Consider the following 6,925-nt stretch of genomic DNA (forward strand, 5'->3'; position numbering starts at 1 on the left):
TGGCTAATTTTTTGATTTATTGTAGAGATGAGGTCTCACCAAGTTGCCCAGGCTGGTCTCAAACCTGTGGGCTCAGGCAATACTCTCATCTTGGCCTCCCAAAGTACTGGGATTATAGGCATGAGCCACCATGCCTGCTGAAACATGATCTTAAGCCCTTAATTTTTTTTTCTTTTTGAGTCACAGTCTTACTCTGTCACCCAGGCTGTCACCTCCACCTGCTAGGCTCAGACGATCTTTCCGCCTTAGCCTTCCAAGTAGCTGGAACTACTTCCAAGTAGCCACCACACCTGGCTAATTTTTTTATTTACTGTAGAGATGAGGTCTTGCCAAGTTGCAAAGGCTGGTTTCAAACCCCTGGACTCAGGCCATCCTCTCACCTCACCTCCATCTCCCAAAGTGCTGGGATTACGGGCATGAGCCATCGCACCTGGCCAGCCCTGACTTTAAAATAAAAGACCCTTGAGAGTTGCTTTTAACCTTATAACTTCTGCAATGATAGCATGACTCTCAGGCAGATTCTTTAAGAAATTAGGAAATGCAGAGCATAATGAGTGTTTCCACGTGTGTGTGCGTCTCACTGTGTCACTCCGGTTGGAGTGCAATGAATGTCACAATCATGCCCACTGCAGCTTCAAACTCCTGGGCTCAAGGAGCCTCCTGCCTAAGCCTCTGGAGCAGCTGGGACTACGGGTATGCACCACCGCATCTTGTGGAGATTTTTTTTTCCCTTTTTTTGAGTTGAAGTCTCACTCAGTCGCCCAGACTGGAGTGCAGTGGCTGCTCCCGGCCACCGCAGCCTCGACCTGCTGAGCTCCAGCAATCTTTCCGCCCAGCCTTCTGAGTAGCTGAAGTTACAGGCGCATGCTACTATGCCCGGCTAATGTTTTGATTTATTGTAGAGATGAGGTCTCGCCAAGTTGCCCAGGCGGGTCTCAAACCCGCGGGCTCAGGCAATCCACTCACCTCAGTCTCCCAAAGTGCTGGGATTACAGGCTGAGCCACCAAGTCCGGCTTTTCCTCTCTTTTTTTGAGTCAGAATCTCATGCTGTCACCCAGGCTGGAGTGCAGTGATCACGTCTTATCACAGCCTGGACTTCCTGGGCTCAGGCAATCCTTCCGCCTCAGCCTCCCGAGTAGCTGGGATTATAGGTTTGTGTCACCATGCCTATTTATTTCTTTATTTATTTTGGTCTTGCTTTGTTACCCAGACTGGTCTTCCACTTTAGCATCCCAAACTGTTGGGATTACAGGTGTGAGCCGCTGCAGCCAGCTGATAGTTGTCTTTTAAAAGGAACCCTTACCTTTTTTTTTTTGAGTTGGAGTTTCACTCTGTCACCCAGACTGGAGTGCAGTGGCACGCTCCCGGTCACCGCAGCCTCAACCTGCTGGGCTCTGGCAATCCTTCCACCTCAGCCTTCCAGGTAGCTGGAACTACAGGTGCACACTACCACACCCTGCTAATTTTTTTATTTATTGTAGAGACGAGGTCTTGCCAAGTTGCCCAGATGGGTCTCGAACCCGCGGGCTCAGGCAATCCACTCACCTCGGCCTCCCAAAGTGCTGGGATTACAGGCTGAGCCACCGAGCCTGGAAGCCCTTACCTTTTAAGATTCACATTTACATATGGAGGAAAAATGTGTCTGTGATTTACTTTAAAATAATCTGTAGAGCCAGGTGCAGCGGCTCATGCCGCTTTGGGAGGTGAAGGCGAGAGGATCACCTGAGCCCATGGGTTCAAGACCAGTCTGGGCAACTTGGCAAGACCTCATCTCTACAGTAAATCAAGAAATTAGCCACACGTGGTGGCCCATGCCTGTGGTTCCAGCTACTTGGAAGGCTGAAGCAGAAGGATCACTTGATCCCAGCAGGTCGAGGCTTCAGTGGCCATGAGCGTGTCACTGAACTCCAGCCTGGGTGACAACAGAGGGAGACTCCAACTCAAAATAATAATAATAATAATAATAATAATAATAAACTGTAGAGAGGAGTGAGAGTATAAATGAAACAAGATGGACCATCAGTTGAAAATTGTTGAAACTGAGTGATGGCTGCATGGGAGTTCAATACAGTCTTCTATTTTTTTAAACCAACTAATGTATTTCTGAATAATTTGTGAAGTAATCAACAACTTAGGTAAGTTTTAAAATTTTTTGTAGAGACAGGATCTCTACAAAAGACTGATGTTAAACTCCTAGGTTTAAATGATCCTTCCCTCTTACCCTCCTAAAATACTAGGATTACAGGTGTGAGCCACTGTGCCTACCTCTCTACTTTTTAATATATTCAAATTTTTCTTTAATGAAAAGTTTTAAAAGGGAGAGAATAATGGGTGCTGAGATACAGCCTGCTGTTCAGTCAGTTTGGGAATCAGGGAGAGCTCACACGGTCAGCTTCATAGGAGGGCAGGCTGCCTGCAATAAAAACAGGAAGCTGGAGCATCCTGGCCCCAGCTCCCAGCCAGGGGCTGCAGGCTCCAGTTACTCACAAAAAAAAAAAAAGAAAGAAAGAAAGAAAAAGAAAAAAGAAAAACAAGGAAACAAAGCTTAGAGGGCTCTGGGGCAGGGTGTGCTATGGATAGTGACACTGCTATGGTAATGGGTTTGACAGACTTCAGAGATGAGCAGGCTAGATTGGGTAAAAGAGACAGCAAGTCTGAACTTGAGGCTAAATGTGAAATCACACACTCTGTGTAGTAGACACGTGGTCAGCACTGGCTCCCAGAACCTGGTGCTCCTACAGCTCCCTCTCCCTGTATGCTTATGCCAGCACATATGATAACTGGAAACTTGTCCAATCACCTCACTGCACAGCCTAGCAAAGGGCCAGTACCAGTGGGGTGATCAGCCAAGGATGTCTGGACAAATGGATGGATGTAAGGAATTGGAGGCCTTTCCTGGTGAGAGAGGCAGTAGCTCGAAGTAGAGGGACTCAAGGAATCCCCATTTGACTTGGCCAGGAGGGCATCACTGCAATCATTTGCCTGCCCAGCAGCTCAATTTTCTCACCTTCAAAATGAGGCTGGTAAAAAACCCCATCTTGTGGGTTATTGTAAGGACTGCATGGGCTAAATCATGTCAAACCGGTAGCACATAGCCTGGGCAGCATAGTGTGGCCTAATCTCTACAAAAATCAAAAAATCAGCTGGGCATGGTGGCGCACACCTGTAGTCCCAGTTACACAGTAGCTGAGGCAGAAAGATTGCCTGAGCCCAGGAGGTAGAGGCTCCGGTGAACCGTGATCATGCCACTGCACTCCAGCCCAGGCGACAGAGACTCTGACTCAAACAAAACAAAACAAAGCAAACAAAACAACAACAACAACAAAACATTAGTAGCACAGCTCTGGGCACATAGTAACTCTGTCTGCCTGTCTGCTCTCATCATCACTATTATTGCATACTGGCTTGCTCAGTGAAGGAAGTGGAGGCAGCATCCTCCTAAGTGCCAAGTTGACCTGCTCTTCAAGAAATGTTGGCTGAGCATGTCTGGCGTGCAAGTATAGTGCCAGGTGCCAGAATGTGGTGGTTGTGGCCTCAGTGAGTTCGTCTGCCAGCTTCAGCAGTAGCCAACCATTATAGAGTGCTGTTAGGAGGGAAAAGGAGGAAAGAGAGGTCCCAGCAAAACCTAAGCCTGAGAGAGTGGAGAGGCCTGCCCACTCCCTGGTTTTTAGAGAGCAAATGTCACCAGAAAGGATTTGGATTTGTCAGAGTTCTCCATGATATGCCTCTCTCTCCAAGCAACTGAATATCACAATTCAGGGGATGCTATCTGAATCCCAGAGACATTCTTTTTTTTTTTTAGAAAGCAGGATTTATTGAGAGGAAAGAAAAGCTCCCAGAGCAGGAGGGAACCTGAGGGGGTTTCCCCCAGGGACATTCTTGATGGCCTTGTTGGATCTAGCTACTGCATCCCAAGCTCCTTTTACCTCCTTCCCTATCCTCAGCTGATGGCACTACCTCAAGAATGTGGGGACTAGGGGCGATGGTTCATGTCTGTAATCCCTGCACTTTGGAAGGCTGAGGAAAGAGAATTGCTTGAGCCCAGGAGTTCGAGACCAGCCTAGGCAACGTCGTAAGCCACGAAAACAAAGCAAAAACAAAAAAATTAGCTAGATATGGTGGTATGCACCTGTAGTCCCAACTACTTGGGAGGCTGAGGCAGAAGGATCACCTGAGCCCAGAAGGTCAAGGCTGCAGTGAGTCGACAGAGTGAGACCCCGACTAAAAAAAAAAAAAAGTATGTGGGATAGCATGCAAACCAATCTCAGGACAGAAGCCAAGCCTGTAGGCTTCACATCAGAGTTACCAGAACATCTGGTCCCCAGAAGCTGCCTAGTCAGACACTTCAAGCCTGCTTTGCTCTGGGAAACTTGTGTACTGGATCCTCTGTACTGCCTGAAATTAGGCAGAGCCTGGCTGCAGGATGAGCTCAGCAGTGCACATGGGATCCAAGTCATCAGTTATCTTCATCAAAAAACAGCCCAGGAATGTCGGACAGAGGTTAGTGAAGCTGCAGAAAAGAAAAGTGGGGGTTGGGGAGAAGGTTGGGTGGAAGCAGAAAATGGAGATGTGTTAGTAGCTATTGCACTTCTCCTAGAAAGAGAAACATTGACTGCCTTTTGAGGAAGAAAAATGTGCTAGCTATTGGCCACTTCAGGAAGAGTGGCTTTAGTTTTGTGATTGGAGGATGTGTGTCTGTGGTGGCAGAACAGTCTTCTGGCGTCAAGACTGTTGTTTCTTGGGAATTTGTTTGTATCAATTATCATGGGAACAGATCCAGAGCAACACTCAGAAAGAAGCAGGGGCAGCGTATGTCTTCAGGACCAGGGGGCCTGGATGAAGAGGACAATCATCTGGGCACTGCTGGATACTAAGTAAGCCCCACCTGCACCCTACCTCTGCACTCTGAGTTTGGGAGACAGTCGTGCACTATAACTCGGTCTGACTTCTTCCTTCCCTGCGTGTTCTTGAAATACCTGCTAGGCTCAGGCAATCCTTCCACCTCATCCTTCCAAGTAGCTGGAACCACAGGCACATGCCACCACACCCAGCTTTTTTTTTTTTAATTTATTGAAGAGATGAGGTCTCGCCAGGTTGTCCAGACTGGTCTCGAACCCCTGGGCTCAGGCAATCCTCTCACCTCCACCTCTCAAAATACTAGGATTACAGGTGTGAGCCACTGCGCCCAGCTAGATTTTGTTAAAAGAATAGGTTTGGCGCCGGTCTCGGTGCCTCAGCCTGTAATCCCATGCCTTTGGGAGGCTGAGGTGAGTGGATTGCCTGAGCCCATGGGTTCGAGACCCGCCTAAGCAGGCGAGACCTCATCTCTACAATAAATCAAAAAATTAGCCAGGTGTGGTAGCGCGCGCCTGTAATTCCGGCTACTGGGAAGACTGAGACGGAAGGATCGCCGGAGCCCAACAGGTCGAGGCTGCGGTGGCCACTGCACTCCAGTCTGGGCAATAGTGAGACTCCAACTCAAAAAAAAAAAAAAAAAAAGAATAGGTTTGGCTTCTCTGTGAAGAATGAACTGGAGGTGAGGAGACCAGGAGAAGGTAAGTGACGAAGGTGGCCTGTCCTGGTTGGAAGAGGTAGTGGGAACAAGGAGACACTCCCAGAAGACATTTGGAGATTGAAGCAGCAGGATTTGAAGATGCCATGAAGTGGGGTAGGGGGAGTCAGGGAGGAGTCATCAGGGGTGACACTCAGGGTCAGCTCTGGAGTCACGCCCTGGCCTTCCCTTCACCCATCCTGTTTCCACTTCTCTCATTGCCAGCATCTGGATAACTTGGGTTGTAGCCTCTGTCCCTGAATTGTCTCCGTGTTCAGGTCTGTGCCGCTGATACCAGAAATTCCTAGGACAAGATTTCGCTGGTGTGTGCTTGTTTCCCCTGCAAGGGACAGGGCACGGGGTGGCCTTGGGTGAGGCTGAGGGGAGGACAGGCATCTTGTTGGCTAAAACCTGCTTACCACTGGGGTGTGAGTGTTCACATGCCTTTTAGTGTATAAAGATATAGGTGTGTCTGCATTTCCATGATTACTTTATATGGTCACCTCAAGGCTGATGTTTGAGGACTGAAGTTGGATATTATGGAAAACTGCTGCCCAGCTAATCCACAGAGACAGTTCCCACCTTCACTGGCTCAATAAGGCCTGCCTCTACTGGTCTAGCACCTTCCTCAATTCTTAGGATGCCAGACATTCGGCCTCTGGAGAAAAGCTAAAAAAACCTTTAAAAACTAAATTCTAGCCGGGCTCAGTTGCTCAGCCTGTAATCCCGTGCTTTGGGAGGCTGAGGTGAGTGGATTGCCTGAGCCCACAGGTTCGAGACCCACCTGGGCAACTTGGCGAGACCTCATCTCTACAATAAATCAAAAAATTAGCCAGGCGTGGTAGTGCACACCTGTAGTTCCAGCTACTTGGAAGGCTGAGGCGGAAGGCTTGCCGGAGCCCAGCAGGTCGAGGCTGCGGTGTCTCCAACTCAAAAAAAACAAAAACAAAAAACAATTAAATTCTCTCCCAGCCACTCCCTTATCAGCAGCTGTTATTTCTTTATTCCTGCCTACCTCTTCCCTATTTTTAAAACCTTATTTTATTATTATTATATTTTGTGTTGGAGTCTCATTCTGTCACCCAGGCTGGAGTGCAGTGGCATGATCATAGCTCACTGCAACCTTGACCTTCTGGGCTTGGATGATCTTTCTGCCTCAGCCTCCCTAGTAGCTGTCAGTACAGGCACACATCACCATGCCTGGCTAATTTTTTTATTTGTATATGTTGTAGAGACAAGGTCTGTCTACATTACCTAGGCTGGTCTCAAACTCCTGGGGTCAAACAATCCGTCCACCTCAGCCTCTCAAAGTGCTAGGATTATAGGCATGAGCCACCGTGTCTGGCCTGAATTTTTTTTTTTTTTTTTTTTTG

At 48.2% G+C, this 6,925-nt stretch overlaps 1 protein-coding gene across 2 annotated transcripts in view; it reads left to right on the forward strand.

The window, feature by feature from the left end:
* Positions 1-4,048: 4,048 nt before the first annotated feature.
* Positions 4,049-6,925, forward strand: part of DPEP2 (dipeptidase 2) — a 10,009-nt gene continuing 7,132 nt past the window's right edge. Inside the window, exon 1 of one of the 2 annotated variants that reach the window (XM_008065769.2) lies at positions 4,049-4,070. The gene's annotated coding sequence lies outside the window, so the exon portion shown is untranslated. Of the gene's footprint in view, positions 4,071-4,732; positions 4,876-6,925 lie in introns of those variants that run through there. The other variant, XM_021716372.1, reaches the window with a different exon arrangement.

The sequence above is a fragment of the Carlito syrichta genome, unplaced genomic scaffold (assembly GCF_000164805.1).
Source record: "Carlito syrichta isolate Samal-C Ts95f unplaced genomic scaffold, Tarsius_syrichta-2.0.1 Scaffold308803, whole genome shotgun sequence".
Lineage (NCBI taxonomy): Eukaryota > Metazoa > Chordata > Mammalia > Primates > Tarsiidae > Carlito > Carlito syrichta.